Raw genomic sequence first — 22412 nt, forward strand, 5'->3', positions numbered from 1 at the left:
ATCATGTATACAGTACATGTTTACAAGTATATATATATATATATATATATATATATATTATTTATCCCTATATTTTATTTATTTTAGTGTTTTATTTTCTGAACCCTGAAGTATCTTTTTTTTGGTTTTTGGTTTTTGGAGACAGGGAGACAGGGTTTCTCTGTATTGTTATGGAGGCTATCCTGGAACTTGCTCTGTAGACCAGGCTGGTCTCAAAATCACAGAGATCCACCTGCCTCTGCCTCCAGAGTGCTGGGATTAAAGGCGTGCACCACCAATGCCCAGACTAACCCTGAAGTATCTTTATGGTGAGTTTTTTCCATGTGAGAACTCAGCGAGTATGAATTAGTCTGCTGTAATAAAACTATGATTCAAGTGATAATTATGCAGTCCCACAGTCCTTTCTTAGTGCTTTACATTGCTGTTGTTTAGCATCCACAGCTGCTGCCTTTAGGGATTTCTCTGTTTATGGTCTGCCTTATCTCTTCAATACTGATATACTCAGGACATAGGGACAATGTTAGTGAATAATGTTATTATATATGTTTTAAAGCCTTCTCTTCTGAGTTTTTCATGTACAACTCTCTAAAGAGTGCAATGGATTGGAGACTCACACTGAAAGGTACCTCTCCTGAAGGTATTACACTAGTCTTTCAATTTTCTTGAAGAATGTCTTTTAGACAAGTTATGTTAGAGTGAGACTGATTGTCAAAAACCTAAATGGCATTCTCAAAATAAAAACTGTATGCACAGAATTTTATTAGATAATAGAAAGCAAAATTCAACAATACTCATACAAGATCTCAATACAATTGAAGTGTGAGGTAGTTGGTTTTGGAAACTAATTTCACCAAGAAAGAGAGCAGGCCAAGAGTTTGTAGTTGAGTAGGCTCTGTTACAGGTGAATTTCCCACTATCTGAATTGGACTCACATTGATTTATAATATTTATATATCATAAAAAGAAAGAAAGGTATTTCCAGGCTGCTCATAGTATCAATCAGTGAAGTGGAAAGGAGCAGAGTGTGGCATTCATAGACAGTGAGTAGTTGTCAGGACTTGGATAGTGAGTCTGTGTAAACATGATAGCCTGGGGCTGGGAGAAAGCTGACTTGGTAGACAGAGTGGTGACATGGAATAGATGACCTTGAAAGTCAGACAGGAATGTGATATGTGGATTAAGTAGAAGGATCACTAAATGCTGAAGCAAAGCAGACAGAAGAGTATTTTTGTAAGGCGCGCCTTACCATCTAATGGGCAGAAGACAAGGAGGCTAATGTTACTAGAAGGATAATACACTTCAAAGGTTAATGTAAAAGAATCACAAAGTGTTTAAATGCATACCCTATATAATAGATTCTTCAGATGACAAAGGTGATAATTAGACAGATGAGTTAGAATAATAAAGATTAACTGATACAAAAGTCCAGAAGACAGTAAACAATACAATAAGGACAAAGGTAATATGTCATCTGTAGATTCGTGTTTGGAAATGTGAGTGGATGACTGCTAAGCTACAGTTATTACTTAAAAGTAAGAGACAGATAAGAGAGCAGCTGTTTCTCTAAAGCAGACCCATTACCGTAAACCCTGTGGTTGGTTCTTGTCTTCTGATTCCCATCAGGAGACAACCCCTCCGAGAGAATATATTTTAAAGATGACACCAAGTGTTTGAAGCAGAAACCTGACTGAAGTAATTCTCATAAAATTAATTCAAGAACTCAAAGTCAAGTTTAGTATCATGATGTTTCTCTAGAAGAGGGCTTGAATGAAGAATATATAAGCTGGAGTTCAGACACTCTTGAAAGAAACACATTTAATGAATCTTCTCACTTTTCAAAACCACTCTATTATTTCATCTATGTGCAGTTTCTTGAAATGACAGAGAGCAGGTCTTTCCTAGACTGCCAGTGCGAGGGATTGACTCACAACTGGTAAAAGGAAATTCTTTACCAGATGGAAACACCAGCTGTCTCTAGTTGATATTAAAATAGCCCAGTTAAAAAGACTGCAGCGGAATTTATTGAGTTCATCCTACCCCATCTACTGTTCTCAGTGCTTGGGAATACACACATTCATTAATCCTTTGATGTGTCGATCAAAATACAAAGAATTAGTTGGTAAATTAAATAAATGTATAGAGATACACAACAAAGAGAAATCTACTTAGGGGAATTGACTGTAAGTGACTTGGATAATTATTAGGAAATAAACAATGTAGGATTTCTTAATTTTAATGATGCTATTACAGGATCCCATAGACTGGACAGGTTATAAACAATGAAAGTTGGTATGATTGTAACATCTCCTTTTATGGTTCTGGAGGTTGAGAAGTCTGAAATCAAGCCAAGAGTGAATTAGACATCAGGGGAAGATAAAGTTCTGGGGTCACATGTCATCATTTTCTTGTGTCCTCATGGACATAAGCTTATGAAGACACTCATCCCGTTTTAGAGGGATCCACCTTCTTGATCTAGTCACCCGCTGAGGTCTCATCATCATTCCTTATGAGGACTGGAATGAACATCTCAACTTGCATCCAGACATTCACCAAAGAAACATCTTTAATATATTTTTGAAAACCACTCTGAAAATGAGGCTTATTTTAAAACATTTCTCATATCTCAAAAGCCAAAGTTGGCAATTCAAAAAGTTGTACCAAAGTGTGTTTGATGTCCTTAATGAAATGTAAAGTAGATGCATTTATATATTAGTAATTCTGTGAGTCTTCAGTAATTACATTTGTTCTTTAAAATCAGGAAGGAAACACAGTGTTTCATTGTTCTTTTATTCATGTACTTTAATGCTTGGTGTAAAAAATATTCCATTACTTCAAGATAATTTAAAATTTCAGTTCATAATATTGAGAAACATTTCATTTTACAAACCATTTATTGACACAGTAAATATTCATGTTCATAAAATGTAGCATGGTATTTCAGCACATGTATGTACTAGGCTACAATCAAATCAATATAAATAGTTTATCTGTCTCTTCAAGAAATTTTTATTACTTTGGATTGAATACAGTAAAAGTTCTTTCTTCTGGATATTTTGAAATATCCAATAAATTATTTCTGGCTTCAGAAATTTCTACCCTACTATGCTACAAAACAATAGTAGTCCTATCTTACTGTACTTTTACATTCATTAACTACCCCTATTTACCCCCATCTTTTCTACACTTTTTAGTAATTGCTAAGTACTATTCAACTTTATATGTCTTAAAGATCTTTGTTTTTCTTTAACTGACATTATAACTAGAAATGTGTGGAATTTATCTTTCTATTCCTGACTTATTTCACTTAAGGTGATGTCTTTGTTCATCTACTTTGACACAAATGACAAGGTTTTGTTCTTTTTGTGACAAAATAATATCCTATGATGCATATACGCCACCTTGGGCATGGTCATCTTTGAAATTGGTGTTATCATTCAAGTTGTGTCTGTGTGTTTTTGTAGAGCTGGAGATAGAATTTGAGCATTTTTTACATACGAGGCAAGTATTCCATGACAATGTTTTGATCCCATACTTCTATTAACATTATACATGATTATGGCCATATATTTTTTAATCATAAGAGATCCAAATTCATTTCTTATCATTATTCTACATATAACATGTTCCTAGTGTCTCTATCAGGAATTACTCCTAGATTTTATTATTAATTCTTAGTAAGACTTCTAACTGGAAAGGAACTTCTTTCTATGTACTTATATCCCACTATCAATCTCCCTTTGAATTTGTACAATTTTCTTGCAAATAAATGCTATTGTATTATCTTTTCTATGTCATCTAGGCAAGCATTACACATAAACAAATGCATGAACTTGCCTATACATACATATCTGCCATATATAGAGTATACCAAAATAATTGGATTGAGGACAGTTCAGTGTGGACACATACAGGTCTTGTGTAAATGAAAGCACACAGAGTTAATATTTGCTGAGAAATTACTATGTGCAAGCACTGATATTGACTAAGTCTTTCAGTCCTCTTGATCACTCTCCAAATTGCCATTAATATTTCTGCTTACAGAGACAGCTCAGGTTTAAAGAAACTAAATGAATTCACATAACTCCCCAATTAGTACAAAAGAATAAAATTAGATTTAGTAATTCAGATTCATTTCAGAACCTGGACATATAGTACTTACAAGTTCCTTTAGAACACTGCAAATATGTTTTCATCTATCTCTCAAAAGACAGCTACATTAAGTGCCCAATAAAAATACTTTGGAACAGAATGAAAAGCTGCTCAGTGGGCTTAGCGAGCAAACTTAGTCTTCAGATGTTAATAAAATAAGCTCTCAGGACAGAGCCTGTGTTTGCTTAGATATATGCAAATTGAATCTTCTAGGTGACAGCATATTAACATTAATATTGCCTTTGGAGTTCCAGCTTGTCAGCTTCTGTGTCAAACTGGGCCTCAAAATAGCATTTGCAAAGATTATAACTGCAACAGGCAGCCAAGGACTCTCACTTGGCAGCAAGTAATTGGATTATCAACTGGTAGGAGGTGAAAAGCACTGCAATTCATCCCACTTACATTTTAAACATGGGCAAAATAACTTTGAAAGAATAAATTAATAAATAAATTAGGGTGAGCAACATATTAAAAAGAGCCAAGGTAGACAGCACCTCTACAGAGACCAAGAACCCAGGGAGTTGCTCTTACTTTAGTATGTTCCATGCTGGAGCAGTTATGAGGTTCTAGTGTGGAAAATTACTAAAACAAAGGAGAAAAATCACCTGTAAGTCTCATCTAAAGCCAAAAAAGGAAACTATTAGCATCACCAGTTTAAAAATATTAGTGCAGTGATGGTGGACTGGTGGCAGAGCTGTGTACTTTCCATTCAGAGTAGAGCAAAAGTTTCTTTTTTTAAGTTTGTCTTACACTCTCCGTTCATCTTCACCAGATGTCTTTGAAGATCAGCCCAGTGCACTCCTCTCTTCACTTCTATGCCATTTACAAACCTACAAAATCTATTGTCTCACATTATCCTCATAGGTTTGTAAGAAATCCACCATGGGCCTAAGAGAAAACAAAAATGTAAGAAAATACAAGTCTTCTCAAACATTATGTGCACAGTAAGAACCTGCCCATGTAACAAGGAGGACTCCTTCCATGTTGTAATAGATGGCTTCCTGATCTCTAGCTGACTTTATTTGGAGAATGTTTCTAGGCCCAGATGCCTATTTCTCTCTTGCATGACCCTTGACACAGCTCCCTGCAAATTCTCTTCTCCTGATACTCATATGGTAATTAGGTGACATGCTCTAGCTATTTTTATAGGGCTGTGCTGCTACTAGTCCAGCTATATGATAGGAGCGTGCCACTTAATGCAAATTAGTGATTACACAGCTACCATCCCCAATCCTATATGTTCCTGTGCTCTGGAAAAAAGTTGAGCTGCTTCACTGAACCTGTACCCCAGAAGGCCATTTCCATCATGCTCACAGGCTATACAAAGCTCTCTGCTGCCATTTCTGCCCCTTTGTCTTCATGGACTGGAAAAAAGAAACCCCAAACATGCTTTTTGGTTTCCTTCTATTCCCCTACCCTTTTTTTTCAATACTGTAAATGAACCAAAAGCTTTGCTTTGTACTTGATAGGTAGATTCTCTACCACTAGCCTATATCCCTAGTCTCCATAATTTGTTTCTCAGAATCCCGCTAAGTTGCCCAGACTTGTCTTTCACTCATTCTTCCACACAAAAGTTTCCGGAGTCTGGTCCTCCTACCACAGCCTCTCCATAGCTTCCTAAGATGATTGCTATCAGGCCAAGTTTCTGGTTCTTCTTCAGCTGAACTCAGGCCTCCTGAACACTGATGGCTCTAGGGGCAACCATACAGATTTCTTCTTGGAGTTGAATCTTTTGTTTTCTCAAAGGTGAGCAGTTGAGTCCCCTTTGAGGTGTTGTTACTGCTTGAATGGATCGTGTTGGCCAAGATGGGTATCCTACCTGGCAGTTTCTTTGCACTGATGGTTAAGGTAGGTATGTTGCAAAGGTCTGTACTCCTAGCTTTAATTCACAAAAATCTCTGAATTCTGTTCACCATTTGGAATAGAACTGAAAGTCTGGAGATTAGGAGAATTCAGAAAGCATGGCAGAGGAGGAGCAGTATGCTTTGATGTCCTACAGACACTGTGAGGACAGGCTCTCATTTAAAAGTGACAGCAAATGTGGCTTACTATTTTATAGTGAAGGTTTCCCTCAGTGTCAACTTCAGCAACTAGATTATAGAGCCTTCATTAAGATTTATGGGTGTCTGTCTTTAACAGGCATCCATGTAATGTGTGGAGATCAAAACGCATGGGACTTCCCAGCATAGTGACTCATGTCTGTAATCCCAGTACTCAGAGAGTTGATGTAGGAGAACTACTATAAATTTTAAGCCATCTTGGGCTACAGTATGAGAGCCTGTGGAGATGGAGAAGATGAGGAAGAGAAGAAGAGATGAGTAGAAAGGAAAGGGGGAGTGAAGGAAGGGAAAGAAATGGATGAAGGAAGGAAGAAAAAACACCCAATTTTTGGCTTCAGTGAATTTGAAAAATGCCAATCGTTATTCAAGTAAGGACAAGAGGAGAAAAAAGAACTTCTAGGTAGATATCACATTTACTCCATAATACAATGATTCATCTCAATATTAGAAAGATGGAGGAGTCACATAAGAGCAAAAATGTTACTTTTAAAACTGGAAGAATTTCAAGTTATTTTTCAATTATTTCATCTTTATTTATTTAGATTTTCATTTAACCTTGGACTGATTGCAAACTTCCTTGGGAATCACTGCCCTTTGTACACTTTAGGGAAGTATTGCTCTATTGCACTGATTCAGAAACTAGCTGCCTGGAATAAGATTGTTTCCACATTAGCTGTTAATCATATTTTCCACATTATCTGTCAATAATAATTTCTTTTTACCGAGGATTGTTTGGAACTATACAGTATTGTTGCCATAAAAATTAAAACAATAAAAACAACCAGTGATTGCCATATGAGGCAGTCTATCAGAGACAGTATTTAACTTATTAATGCAATCAGCAAGGATACATTCCAATCACAATGTTTTAAAGCAAAAATGTAAGTTTCTGGAGAAAACATGTACTCTCAAAGTTGCCTCCAAGTGCCAGTGGGAGCTGTCAACCAACTCACTTTGTCCACTCTGAAGTTACAAGTGTAGCTGAATCACCCACACTAAAGAGCCTCAATTTTTCTTTTTAGTTTTCAATTGCCTGAGAGAAAAATGATGAGTAGCAGTAGATTATTTCCAAGTGTGTCACAGTTGTACAAGTCTCAAATACCATAGCTCTACAAACTCACAGCATCAGATCAGAATAATATGTATGACTATGTTGGATTCACCTCTAAACGCACAGCTACAAGTTTAATCATCCCTTAGTGATGAGTTCCCCAATACCCAAACACATGATAACTGTATTAGAAACACTTTTCTTTTCCTCTCAATGAAGTCCCTGAGGCTGCAGAGGCCGAGGTTAGTATTAGGCAGTCACGGTGCATTTGGGAGATGGAAGTTTCCCCTACCAGGATGTGTACTTTCACCTTGGCTAAGCCTTTTCAAGAACAGGGATAAAAGTAGCTTGAGGCAAATTTCATTTTCCTCATCATCTCTTTTCAGTGGTTGCATTATGGAAAAATAAAGACAATCTTTCCATTGTAAAATAGGCCAAAGTCTACTGAGCTGGAAACAGGAAAACACACATGGACTTATCTGGAGGCTGGACCATTCGCATCTGACATGTCAGATTTCCCTCATAGCTAAATGGAGGGTGACAACTCTAGTTCACTTTGCTTTACTGCCTGGGAGCCATAGGAGTGAACAGTACATACATAATGCTTTAGATAGGGAGGGAGTGAACTAGAAGCATAAGCAGGCATATTTTAAAATATAAAAGAAATGGAGCGGGGGAGGAAAGGGAAAGAGACAGACAAATAGAGACACAGAGACATGATCACAGAGATAGAGATACAGAGACAGAGGAGAGAAAGGAAAGCAATATTAAATTCAGTGCAGAGCTAAATTGAGAAAATGGTACTTTTCTGTTATCTACTTGTGCGTTTTTTTGTGAAAACACATGGTGACATTGTCTGTATTATATACAAGCTGCCCAGCAACACCAGATGCTTAGTACAGCCCTTAATTCAACTAACTTACCCAAATAGCAAGGGTCTAGTCAAATATAAGTTGTTTTATTTTTAAAGTTGAACTTCAAATGGATGCACTCTTCTGATGGAGGATGTTCTTCCGAGTGCTGTGAACATTTCTCTTATTGGTTGGTGAATAAATGCAGGGAATAGGAACACAGAGAAAGGAACCTCCAGGGAGATGCCACCATGTAGCTACCTGTACAAGCCAGAGAATTACAGGTAAGTCACAGCTTTGTAGCAATTCATAGTTTAATAGAAATGGGCTAATAATTAAGAGAGAACTGGTCAATAAGAAGCCTGAGCCATCAGCCAAGCAGTTTATAATTAATAGAAGCCTCTGTGTGTTTATTTGGGACTAAATAGCTGCAGGACCATGAAGAAAGAAACTCTGTCTTCACTCTTCAGCCCACAGAGTACATTCATTTGTTAAGGCATTACATTTGCTAAGGTTCTGTTACCTGCAATTATTGGCATTGTTTTTATTATTTAATTGTTCAGTCACAGATAATAGGGAAATCACTTAAAAGAAAAGTTTATAGGGATTTGTTGGGGTGTGTGATAGGGTTTATATTACTGGGATGAAACACTATGGCCAAAAGGCAAGTTAGAGAGGAAAAGGTTTATTTAGCTTACACTTCACCATTGTGTTCATCACTGAAGGAGGTAAGGTCAGAAGCTCAAACAGCGCAGGATCCTGGAGGTAGGAGCTGATACAGAGGCCATAGAGGGCTGCTGCTTACTGGCTTCTTTCCCCTGGCTTGCTCAGCCCACCTTCTTATAGAACCAAAGACCAGAAGTCCAGGGTTGGCACCACCCACCATGGTTTGGTCCTTCCCCCATTGATCACTAAATGATAAAATTCCTTACAGCTGGAACTCAAGGAGGCATTTCCTCAGCTGAGGCTCCTTCCTCTGATGACTCTAGTTTGTGTCAAGTTGACACAGAAAACTACCCAGTACAGGTTGCACTTAAAAATTGTGACATACAAAAGATAAGAATGTCATGGTTCAATGAATTTCTGGTGAATTAAAGGCTAGGCTCATAACCAAATATATAAGAAGCAAAATGTAACAATAGGCAATTTCAACAGGCAATGCAACTTGCAGTACTTTTTTCATGAAAATACAATTATATCCATATTGATAAAGCAGTAGTAGTACTATTGACAGATGGTGAAGTCTAATGAATGCCCCCCAGGATTTCAAGGTTCTTGTGGTACAGAACATGGAGATTAATCAGAGGTACATGGACAGCATCAGAAGTAGATGTAATTTATTGGGAAAAAGTATACTTCCAAAGAGGGAGAATAGAGCAAAGGCTAGGGAAAGGTTAGAAGTACTGTGGTTTGATGTCAAAGGCTTACATTTTATGGGCCACTTATACCAGGAGCTTTCTTGAGCATTCCCAACGACATGTACTGTTACTATGGGGTTGGCTGTAGACTTTCTTTTTTTGTTTGTTTGTTTTGTGTGTGGGAGGGGGTTCAAAACAGGGTTTTTCTGTGGCTTTGGAGGCTGCCCTGGAACTAGCTCTTGTAAACCAGGCTGGTCTCAAACCCACAGAGATCCACCTGCCTCTGCCTCCTGAGTGCTGGGATTAAAGGCATGCACCACCACTGCCCCCCACCCTCCACCCCGGCTGGTTGTAGAGTTTCTATTCGTTCATTCTATAAACTGGTTTCTTTCATTAGGCTAATTCCTCAGTCCTCCTGCAGCTCATCCTCTGTAGCTGTCCTTCTACTGTTGCCTCACCGGGGCAAATGAGCAATCATGCCATTTTCCTTACAGAAGTATACGATGAGCTTTCCTTCATATGTATGAGCACCTCAGTTTTCTTAGGGGTACCCCAAGCCTACCAGTCCCCACTGCCTTACATTGATTTTGAACAATACCATGATGAAGCAATTTTTCTTTTACTTTTTCTTCCTTTTTTACCCACTTTTAGAACAAACCAAGATCACAGCTCAATTTCTTTTTGCTTTATATGTTTTTAAGCTCTAACACATCTTGAATACATTATTTCTATTGAAATATATCTCTGGCGTCTATGTCACAGGTAAAATGAAATTCATGAACCTAATTTACAGATAAGTGCATTTCATCTCAAATTTCTTAGTCTAGCTTCTTTTTGAAATATGATGAAAATTATCTAGAAGAATCTAATATGGTTTAGTCATGCAGAATTTGCCCAGGTTGCAAGTACTGAATGCTTCCAATTTGACACCAGAGTAACTACCAACTCGATAACTTAAAATGAATCACTTTTGGCATGCACACATCTAGCAGAAACTGCTAGAATATTAAAATAACCCAGGTGGCATTTTAAATAGTAATCCCAGGGCTAGGGAGATGGCTTAGTTGGTGATATTCTTGCCGTCACACAAATTTGAGAACCTGAGTTCAGATTCACAGACGCTAGATTTAAAAGACCTGGCCTTTTGGCAAGGGACTATAGTTCCAGCACTGGAGAAGTAGAAACAGGAGAACCCTATGGGCATTCTGGACAGGCAGTCTTACAACAATTTGTGATCTGCAGGTTCCGAATTGTATGGAATATGCTTGTCCAGGCTAGTGAGGGTATGACACTTTTCATGACAAGATGTCTCTGACCTAGTTCTTGAAAGATATGTAGTAGGAGTTTTAGCAATATGTGAACAATGTGGAAACATTGGAATGTTATAAGCAAAAGTCTAACTAAAATATATAAGAAGGATGCATAGGCACAGGGCATCAGTGATTAATATTTGTGCCACTCACAAATTATACTATATTAAGATAGGAGGCATCTAGTGGCTCACGTTGGCTCAGCTGTCATTCAGCAACACCGTGAGGAAACACAGTACCTGGTTGAGGGGCAGAGAGGGAGAGGAGACTGAAAGAGACTACTGGAATGGGGAGCATTTTGGGGTCAGGTAAAAACCTGGTGCAAGGGAATCTCCTTGCCCAGCCTTAATATAGTGTTACTGCAACTTGATATGCCATGTTTTGTTGATACTCCTGAGAGACCTGCCCTTTCCTAAACAGAAACAGAGGAGTGGATTGGGGGTGGAAACAGAGGGTGGTTTGGGAAGAAGGACTTGTATGAGAGGAGGGAAGAGAAACTGTGGTCGGAACGTAAAATAAATAAATTTACTTTTTAAAAAAAGAAATGAGTCGTTCAAATAAAAAGATATTTCAGAAAAACTCTAACTTATCATTTCCAAATATCTTGATATTCAAGTTAGGCTTCCTGTAGGCCTTCCACTCCAGCTCTGACAGACATGTTCAGAGAGAGCTCAAGTTCAATTATACCAAACTGACAAAGCTGAACACCGCTTCATTATGTAATCATCTAGTCTGGTCTCATCTGTTCTGTGTTGATATGGGGTGAATTATTTGAGCTAGGACAGAAACCCTTCACTCCAACCCCACTCTTGCTGGAGTTCTGCAAGTAACTACAGTCAATTCAGCAGGTCAAACAGGAAAAAGAAGCTTTGGTGAGTGAGTGAGTGAGTGCATGCCTGCTTGCATGTGTTTATGTGTTCATGCTCCCAACTCCCTTAAGGAAATAAAAGCTCTCTTAGGACTGTCATCCATATTGTCTTCCTTTTTGTTTCTTTTGTCCAACTTCCCTGTCACCTACTTAAAGATTCAGCATTCATAATGACCCTAAATTTGCTGTCAGAACAGGGAAGGAGCTAAGTGTACTTATCCAGCAGAGTAGAGTCCAAGCCTGCAGAAGGTGGATGTGTCACAGCCAACCATCCTGTCTCTAACTGTTCATCCCATCATGGTTAACTACATTTTCTGCGCACATGTCTTCTCTGAAAAATTATAAATACTTTGAAATGAAGGCAGTTACCCTGCCACACTTGGTGATTTTGATACATGTATTGTTTCCTTATTAAAGGCCTGCTCTATCACAACTCCAAATTCCTCAGAAGCTGGAGAGTAAACATTTTTTATTAATGATATATTAAGCATAAAGGAAATTTTTAAAGTTATTTCCTACAAATTACGATTTGAGTTAATCATGGATTTTGTCTTTTCTCTTTCAGAAACCTGCCTTTGTAGCATTATGATTTCTAAACAAAACCACTTTCGTTGCAAATATTTCATATCATAGCTGAACCAAGGACAAAGCTTTAAATATGGGTCCTGCATGAACACAATAATTTTTTTTTGTTGTTGTTGAAATAAGGTTTTGCTACCAGTCCAGGCTAAACTGGAATTTAAAGTTATTCTGCCTCAGCAACCTTAGTGTTGGGATGAGAACTGTGCCATCACATCTGGCCTGGTGTTTTTACTAAAAGTATTACAGTCAACAAAAAATTACTGTGCCACATGGCTGTTGCCTAATATCACCACAATTTTCTCAGAGGGAATACACAGAGAAGTCAAGGCAATGTGAATGGCTTAATACTTTCCTTCCTCGCTTCTTAGTAATGGTATCACATAAAAACCCTAGTGGAATTAGCATACACAGACAACCAGGAATTCTAGGAACTGCTGGTAACCGATTCCAAGTTATAAACACATAGGGTGTGGATCTCCATGATGTTTAAGAATCATTTTGTCCTACACACAAATTTGGAGATGATGAAACTGAAATGATAGGCTGTTTCCTCTAAACCCTGGTTGGTCCCATTAATACTGTGTAGTAAACTATTCTAAAGGATAGTATCTTAATTTATTTTTTGTTTTGTTTATTTATTGAATTTAGGAACAATCTTATTTTATATATCAATCCCAGTTCCTTCTCCCTCCCATCCTCCATCCCCCATCTCATCCCCCATCACTCCCCAAGGAGGGTGAGGCCATCCATGGGAGACCATCAAAGTCTGTTACATCATTTGGGGGAGGGCCCTAGGCCCTCCTCTGTGTATCTGGGATGAGTGACTATCACTCCATGAGGAATGGACTCCCAAAGTCCACTTGTGCACTAGGGATAAATACTGGTTCCACTGTCAGAGGTCCCATAGACTGCCCAGGCCTCCTAACTGACACCCACGTTCAGGGGGCTTGGTGTAGTCCAATGCTGCTTCCCAGCTTTACAACTGGGGTCCATGTGCTCTCACTTGGTCAGGTCAGCTGTTTCTGTGGGTTTCACCATCCTGGTCTTGACCCTTTTGCTCATCATTCCTCCCTCTCTACAACTGGATTCCAGGAGTAAGGCTCAGTTGTTAGCTGTGGATCTCTGCTTCTGCTTCCATCAGCTACTGGGGAAAACTCCATGATGGAATTTAAGGTAGTCATCAATCTCATTATCAGGGAAGGGCATTTAAGGTAGCCTCTCGGCTATTGCTTAGATTCTTAGTTGGGGTCATCCTTGTAAATCTCTAGACACTTCCCTAGTGCCAGAATTCTCTTAAACCTATAATGGCTCCCTCTATTAATGTATCTCTTTTCGTGCTCTCCTCTATTCTTCCCCCAACTCAGTCTTCCCAATTCCTCATGTCCTCCTCCCCCCTCCTCTTCTCCACTTCTCAGTTTCCCAACTCCCCCCCCCCCCGTGCTCTCAGTTTGCTCGGGAGCTCTTGGTTCTTTCCCCACTTCTCCAGGGGACGAGGTATTTCTCTCTTAGGGTCGCCCTTTTTTCCTAAGTAGCTTAATTTATTGTTGTTCTTGCTTCCTCATAAAGGTGAAGCCATGAAGTAGCAAAGGCTGGAAACCTCTTTGTTTTCATCTGGTGCCTGAGCTTGAAGACAGCAATAGCTGGAAGCTGATCAGATGTCTGTTCCTCTTTACATGGAGAGTTTCGGCATCCCCACAGCACAGGGTATTAGGGTACTATGCATGTTTAGAGATTGACGTTTTCAGAATGATACTCCAGGAGATTCTGGTGAAAGCTGTGAGGCTCTTTTAGTTTCCAAAGTCCCAGAATCTTCTTCCCTCGAGTTTTCTTAAGCCTTCATGCACATCCTACCTCCCCTCTTCTTTGTCAGAGTCACCCTTTCTATAGGGGAAGTAGAAGGGATGTTGTGTTCATTTTAACCAATTTTCTATGTAGCTTAATATTTTATTTAAAATATGTATACTTAATCCATTGATTTAAACTATTTAAAATCTCTGGGATATTAAAATGCAGTCACTGTTCTGAGAAAATTAGAAAAGTTTAAAAATGAATGCTACTTCCTATCCTTAGATTATGTAATGACCACTTTGAATGGTTTCCAACATTCATGACAACAATTCTTTGTTTGTTTTCTGCAGATGGGTTTTCACCTGCTTACGCAAAGGACAGAATTCAATAAATTTTTAATTGGGAACATATTTTATCTTATTTTTGTCAAATTTCTTTTATTCTGTATGTTTTAATTGAAATGGAATTACATCACTTTTTCTTTCCCCATTTCCTCCCTCTGGTTCTTCTCAGCTGTTCTTTCTCAAACGCTTCCCATGACTCCCTCTTTAAAATGATAGCCTGGTTCACTTTGTTGCATACAAATACAACTGGCTGAGTCCATATTTGTTGGTGGTGTGTATATGGTTTCTTGACTGACTAATTTGCATTGGGAAACTCATGAGGGGGATTACTCTGAGGATAGAGTTCTCTTCTTCATAACTGTAGGGCCTGGGGACTTCTAGACATTTAAGATCAATTTTATTCTGTTTTCTCCTTGATAAATTAAAACCTGAGTCTTATTCAATCAGTATTTTACATTGGAAGCTAATAATTTACAGGCATACTATTTTTTATTAAAATTCCATATGTTGACACCACAGAAATTTTATTTTTAAAAAGATGAAAATACATGACTTAGATATTTTTCTTCAGTATTTAACTCTGGAAAGAAATAGATTTTTTAAATTGAGGTTTTCTATGGTTGATTATAATCTGATTTTTACTGTTTTTCATATACTTTTATTAAGAACAGATATGACTTCTATAATGAAGCAATAATAAAATTTAAAAGTAAAGGCTGTAGATCTTCTTTTCCAGCTTTTTCTCCCTATATTATTCCTTCTTTATTGGTATTAGCTCTGTGACTAGAAAGTAGCAAAATAAATATCAGTCAGTAACTGAAGTGGAAATGTACAGAGTGTGACCTGCTTAGAGATTATCTTAGGGAGTAAATGATAAACTTTATAATCTTCTCTAGATAAGCAGTAAAGGGTTACTAAGACAAAAAATAGGTAAGCTGTCCATCAAGATTACACACACACACACACACACACACACACACATACACACACAGACTGCACACCCATACACCATGATCATTGTCTACTTGTTATTAAAACAGCACCCAAAATGACCTCTTGAAGAGTTTCTCAATGCTACAGTAAATAACTTGCAGTTTTCTCCCAAGCAGCAGTACAGCTTTTTAGTAAGACACAACAGCAAAACAAAAATGACTATGAAAGTTGCAGTTTTCCCTCAACTGCACCAATAAGGGGCTCTACTCAAGGCATTTGTTGGTTAAAGTTTACAGTCTCTAAGCTCCTCCAGCCCTGTTCTTAATAGAAGCAATTAAAAGAAGTCAGATTCATGGGCCTGCTTGATCTACAGACCCACAGCAATCCTTGAAGTATGTGAATGTCACAGTTGTGCCCTCCTCCCTGCTAAGTGCTACCTCTTGTTCTTCTTGTCAAGCAATTGGTTCATTTCAGATTCAACCTTTCAGTGATGGAAGTTGCAGAGAATTTGCTACCAATTGAATATAATGTTTTGCATAATTTAATAAGTTTTGTTAAAGAATCAACCCTGTGCTCTCAACCTGCAAAGCGCTATTATAAACCTGTGTTTCATTAAGGTAGTATCCTAGAACCTGGTAAGTTCTATTCAGTAATTATTTTAAGATACTACCAAAGCCATCATTTGATATGGTTCATAACAACTCTGTAGAAAAAAAAAACAAACAAAACAAGTCTCTTCTAAGCATAGTGGTAGTTTGCCGGCAAAAATGTTCATTTATATCAAAGTCATTTTTAGTTGTACATTTTGAGTTATTTCCCCACGTCATGAATGCCAGAAACAGAATCAAATGTTGTCTCCACCTCAACATAGTTTAGAATATGACACTGTCTGTAGTTACAATAAATATTGCTCAGGCCTTCTTTTTCATTATTTTTAATCTCCCTTTGCCTCAGTTTCCCCTAAATGTTCACAGTGTGTTGAACTATGTGTCCAATATTGAAACTACTGAGGAAAGAAACATCTTTTTAACTCCAAGAAACAAAACAGGTTTTTTGTGGGTAACTGAATATGTGAAGCCACTGCCCAGGAACACAGGCTCAGGTTTCCCTAAATGCAGTGTTCCAAGATGGCAACAGTTCCATGAAGTTTTGTAGTAACAGAACAAAGAAAATATGGAATCAATACAGTTAAAAAAATGCATTAATGGAAATGTCATGTAGTCAGGTCACAGAAAAGCAGGGCATCTCAGTCTCAGGCTATCTGATGGTAGTCAGCCTTCTGGAGGCGGAAGCTATGGGTCTGTTAGTAGTTCCCATGTTCACAAAAATGTTAGATCATATACAGAGAAGGACAGCAAATTCCCATTAAGTACTAAAGGTGTTCTAAGACAATTTGCAGCTGGACTTGAACCATTCTAACCACCCCACAGCATTATAGTTATAATCAGTCAATAGGACTTTACAACCGCAGTTTCTCTCCAGGAATTCACACTCACAGATACCCATCATTTTTTTAGGAAGAGGGATAAAGGAAAGATACTAAACATTTTAAACCAAATACTCTTACCATCCACATGACCAAGGTACGTTTTTCCATCCTAAAGGAAACCACATTAAATTGACTAGAAATCCAAACCTGAGCCAGTGTGTGGGAGGAAGGGGCTGACCAGACAATGTGTTCTATGATGAACAAACAACACATCTTCACAATAAAAGACTGGATTCTTAAACTTGGGACCACTGTGAAAATCTCTGTGAAAATGTCTGTAAGTTAAACGGTGTTCTTTCTGGAGAAGTTAAGCGGAACTCTAATAGGGAGACTTTCAAGATAATTCCTAACTGTTCTTGATAAAGCTACGTAACTTCCCTGTACAGTGGAAAACTGAACACACACAGACTTGATCCATTTGGTTTCTCTTGCCTAAGTATTTGACTTAAATAGTTTACATTTTTACTAGATTTATTCATTTTATGTGTGAGTGTTTTGCCTGCATGTATGTATATGTTCCACGTGTGCTTTGTGTACTCAGAGGTCAGAAAAGGGATCCCCTGGAACCAGATTTATGAATGACCACGAAACACCATGTGGGTACTAGAAATCAAATCCACATCCTCTACAAAAGCAACAAGTTCTCTTAACCACTTAGCCATCTCTCAAGTCCCAATTTAAATAGTTTTAAATTAGTTATGCAGGAAGATATTTGTTTGATATTTTTAAAATCACAATCAGATTTTTTCACACATGTATTTTTGCAGTTTTATAAATGTCACACAACATTAATGATGACACCAATTATTGAGAATAAAACATCTAAAAAGAATATTACCAGGCTTGGGAAATTCAGTTTTGGTAGCACTATGCTTTTGGATCACAACTTTCCATTGTTATGAATTAAGTAAAAAAGAAAAAAACTATGTATGTATGTAAACACATGCAACTTTATGTTAAATAACTATAGTTTATGTGTCTCGTGTTACTTATGATTCTTATATAATCTCTTACTTAAATTATGAAGTCTATAAAGGCATAAACATCTTATCATTTAAGGCCATCTTGCTAATATGTCCTTTTTGTGCTTCTAAGACAAAAGATATAAGGATACTTTTTCTTTGAATATGTATTTTTGTGTGTTTGAACTTTTTATTAAAAATAATTATTTTCCTTTTTACATACCAACCCCACTTTCCCCTCCCTCCCCTCTCCCACCAGCCCCAGGCTCCCACCCTTCCTAGCCCCCATCCACTCCTCAGGATACGTAAGGCCTTCCATTAGGGAGTCAACAACATCTGGCATACCAAGTCCAGGCAGGACCAAGCCCTCCCCCACCCCACCCCCATGTATCAAGCCTGAGCAAGGTATCCCACTATAGGGATGGGCTCCAAAAAGTCAGTTCACGCCCCTGGAATAGGTAGAAATACACACATGAATATGTATTTTTATTAATTCTCTGAGGATTCCATACACTGTAGGTTTGAACATAATCATCCCTGCCTCCCAAAACTGATAAAATCCACCCTCCACCTCCACCACACATCTAACTTTGTGTCCTCAGTTTTTTTTTTTTTTTTAATCCATCCAGTCTATTTAGTGATTGTGTTGGTTAGGAGTCCTATTGCTGCAATGAAATATCATGACCAAAAAGCAATTTGGGGAGGAAAGGGTTTATTTGGCTTATACTTCATCATTGCTGATCATCTCTGAAGGAAGTCAGGACAGAAATTCAAACAGGGCAGGATCCTGGAAGCAGGAAATGATGCAGAGACCATGGAGGGGAGCCACTTACTGGCTTGCTTTCCCTGGCTTGCTCAGCCCATCTTCTTGTAGAAACCAGGACTCCAGCCCAGATTGGCACCACCCACCTTGGCTGGGCCCTCCCCTGCTGATCACTAAATGAGAAAATGCCTTACAGCTGCATCTCAAGGAGGAATTTCCTCAACTGAGGATCCTTCATAAGGAGTTGATACACAACACCCCCCTTAACAGTGCAGAATGTATACTCTTAGGTGTGTGGCCATCTACTGGGACTTGTTCCACACAGCAGGGGCCACACCCTTAAAGAAAACCAACTTTCCATCTGCCATCAGCAATCAATTATTAACAGCTCCTACCTAGGGGAAGGACTTTATGACTACTTCCACCCTCCGAGCTCAGATTTTGTCTAGCTAGGGACTGTGCACGCTGTCATAGCCACAGTAAGTCCATTAAAATCAGCAACTGCAGTGATGCTAAAAAAATGTAGTGATTTGTGTTCTACTCTCTCCCCATTTAAAAAATGCTAAATGGAAAATATAGTACTTGGTAATGTTATCACACTGAACCCTTCTTTCTTTACAGATTCGATTATGTATTCAATATTTAGGTGGTAAAATGAACAGTCATCATTAATGGATAAACATGAATTCCTGGAAGCTACATGCCAATTTTAATTATTTCCCATTTGAAGAGATAATGGAGTTGGAGAGACTAAGCATAAAATACTATAAAATTTTGTCTTTTGAGCCTGATAAGGATTCTGTTCCATTAATCATGTAACATTTAATCTTAGACTTTCAGTTCCCCCAGAAGACTGTATGCTGAAATGTATCACTCATAATGTTAAGTTCATGTCTTTGCCTCTAATGACACCATGAGAGGAGTCCCTGTTCCACATTCCATCAAAAAATGTACACATGCAGAGGCCAGTGTCAGAAAACATACTATAATCTGAAATAGAAACCAAGGTTCAGCTGTCTGTGTCCTACTCTGGAGCAAACCTCCATCTGAAAGCAATGCAAATGGTACTTTTATTTACTGACTGAACTTGTGTTAATTTCTATATGCTGCTATTATTCACTTCATAGGACTGAGACCTATCAAAAAAGATGAAATTCAAATGGGAAGACAAGTTATATATGTACTTTCTTTTTTTTTCTTTTCTGTTTTTCTGTAGATTTTTTTATTTGAAATAGAAACAAGATTGTTTTACATGACAATGTCAGTTCCCTCTTCCTCCCTCCTCCCCTACCACCCCACCCAACTAAAACCCTACCTATCACATATCCTTTCTGCTCCCCCTGGATGGTGAGGCCTTCCATAGGGTGTCATCAGAATCTATCCTACCCTTTGGGATAGGGCCTCGGCCCACCCCCATGTGTCTTGGCTCAGAGAGCATTCCTCTATGTGGAATGGGCTCCCAAAGTTCACACCTATGCTAGGGATAAGTACTGAACTACTGCAGGAGGTCCCATAGATTTTCCGAGGTTTCCTCACTGAAACCCTTGTTCCTAGGGTCTGGATCAGTCCCATGCTGGTATCCCAGCTATCAATGTGGGGACCAAGAGTTCCCCGATGTTCAGGTCAGCTGTTTCTGTGGGTTTCACCAGCCTGGTCTGGATACCTTTGCTCATCACTCATCCTTCTCTGCAACCGGATTCCAGTTCAGTTCGGTGATTAGTTGTGGGTGTCTGCTTCTACTTCCACCAGCTGCTGGATGAGGGCTATCGGGTGGCATATAAGTCAGTCATCAATCTCATTATCAGGGGAGGGCATTTAAGGTAGCCTCTCCTCTGTTGCTTAGATTGTTAGCTGGTGTCATCTTTGTAGATCTCCAGACATTTCCCTAGTGCCTGATTTCTCTGTAAACCTAAATGTCTCCCTCTATTATGGTATCTCCATTCTTGTTATCTTCTATTCTTCCCCTAACAAAATGTTTCTGGTCCCTCATGTCCTCCATACCCTTTCTCTTCTCCCTTCTCATTCTCTTAGCTCCCTCCCCCCTCTTCCCGTGCTCCCAATTTGCTCAGGAGATCTTGTCCCTTTCCCCTTCTCCAGGGGACCATGTATGTCTCTCTTAGGGTTCTCCTTGTTTACTAGCTTCTCTGGCAGTGTTGATTGTAGGCTGGTAATCCTTTCTCTATATCTAAAATCCACATATGACTGAGTTCATACCATGTTTGTCTTTTTGTGATTGAGTTACCTCACTCAGAATGGTTTCTTCTATTTCCACCCATTTTCCTGCAAATTTCAAGATTCTTTTTTTTTTCTGCTGAGTAGTACTCCATTGTGTAAATGTACCACATTTTCTCTATTCATTCTTCAGTTGAGGGGCATCTAGGCTGCTTCCAGTTTCTGGCTATTACAAATAGTGCTGCTATGAACATCGTTGAACAGATGTCCTTGTTGTATGAATGTGCTTCTTTTGGGTATATGCCTAAGAGTGGAATTGCTGGATCTTGTGGTAGACTCATTCCCATTTTCTTGAGGAGTCGCCATACTGATTTCCAAAGTGGCTGTACAAGTTGGCACTCCCACCAGCAGTGGAGGAGTGTTCCCCTTTCTCCACATCCTCTCCAGCATAAACTGTCATTGGTGTTTTTGATTTTAGCCATTCTGACAGGAGTAAGATGGTATCTCAGAGTTGTTTTGATTTGCATTTCCCTGATGGCTAAGGATGTTGAACATTTTCTTATGTGTCTTTCAGCCATTTTTGATTCCTCTATTGAGAATTGTCTTTTTAGTTCTGTACCCTGCTTTTTAATTGGATTGTTTGGTGTTTTGGAGACTTGCTTCTTGAGTTCTTTTATATTTTGGAGATCAGCCCTCTGTCAGATGTGGGGTTGGTGAATATCTTTTCCTAGTCTGTGGGCTGCTGTTTTGTCTTGCTGACTGTGTCCTTTGCCTTACAGAAGCTTCTCAGTTTCAGGAGGTCCCATTTATCAGTTGTTGATCTCAGTGTCTGTGTTACTGGTGTAATGTTCAGGAAGTGGTCTCCTGTACCAATTAATTAGAAGACTTTGTCTTCTAATAGGTTCAGTGTGGTTGGATTTATGTTGAGGTCTTTTAGTGGAACCCTGCAAGGAAAATGGCATTTTCAGTAAAACATTGTCATCTCTAAGTTCCTGTCCTTTTTGTGTTTCCTGTCACTCTGGCAGCCTCAGTAGAGCAGCAGTCACGAGGAAGGAGAGCCATTGATAGCAGCTTTTCATTTAGTTCCCACTGGGCTAGGGAAAGGGGCCAGAAACAAATGTAATTGTGCTTCCCATCTTGCACGAGTGCCTTCTTATTCCTTCTTGGATTTCAATTGTCGGACCCATACACTGTTCTCTCCTTTTTTATTCTTTAATTACTACTCATATTTACATATCCATCCCTCCATTCCCTCAACTTCCCATCCTCCCATGTCCCTCCCTAACCCCCAACACATTCCCCAACTCCTCCTCCCCAGGGATAGTGAGGACTTCCACAGGGGACCTTCAAAGTCTGTAATATCATTTGGGGGAGGGCCTAGGCCTCTTTGCTATATCTGGGCTGCAATAGTATCTATCCCTCCATAGGGAATGGGCTCCCAAAGTCCATTTGTGCTCTAGGGATAAAGACTGGCTCCACTGTTACAGGTCCCATAGACTGTCTTGGCCCCCAAGCTGGCACCCACATTCAGAGGGCTTGGTTCAGTCCAATGCTGGTTCCCCAGCTTTATGTCTAGAGTCTCCATGCACTCAGTAGATCAGGTCAAGTGTTTCTGTGGGTTTCTCTTAGTATATGTGCTTCCAAAAAGAGCACAAGCTTTCCCATGCTTCTCAAAATCCATCTTAGAAGACCATGTGCCATCTCACAAAGGGAAATTAGATCTGTGGAACAG

General features: G+C 38.8%; 1 long non-coding RNA gene across 1 annotated transcript in view; it reads right to left on the reverse strand.

Annotated features, from left to right (window-relative positions):
- Positions 1–2789: 2789 nt before the first annotated feature.
- The window catches only part of LOC107979965, a 59609-nt gene continuing 39986 nt past the window's right edge, over positions 2790–22412 (reverse strand). Inside the window, exons 3-4 of the long non-coding RNA XR_003480067.2 lie at positions 8184–8372; positions 2790–5037 (exon numbers count right to left, since the gene is read on the reverse strand). This is a non-coding gene — a long non-coding RNA (uncharacterized LOC107979965). The remainder of the gene's footprint in view (positions 5038–8183; positions 8373–22412) is intronic.

This window comes from Cricetulus griseus (genome assembly GCF_003668045.3).
Source record: "Cricetulus griseus strain 17A/GY chromosome 1 unlocalized genomic scaffold, alternate assembly CriGri-PICRH-1.0 chr1_0, whole genome shotgun sequence".
Taxonomy (NCBI): domain Eukaryota; kingdom Metazoa; phylum Chordata; class Mammalia; order Rodentia; family Cricetidae; genus Cricetulus; species Cricetulus griseus.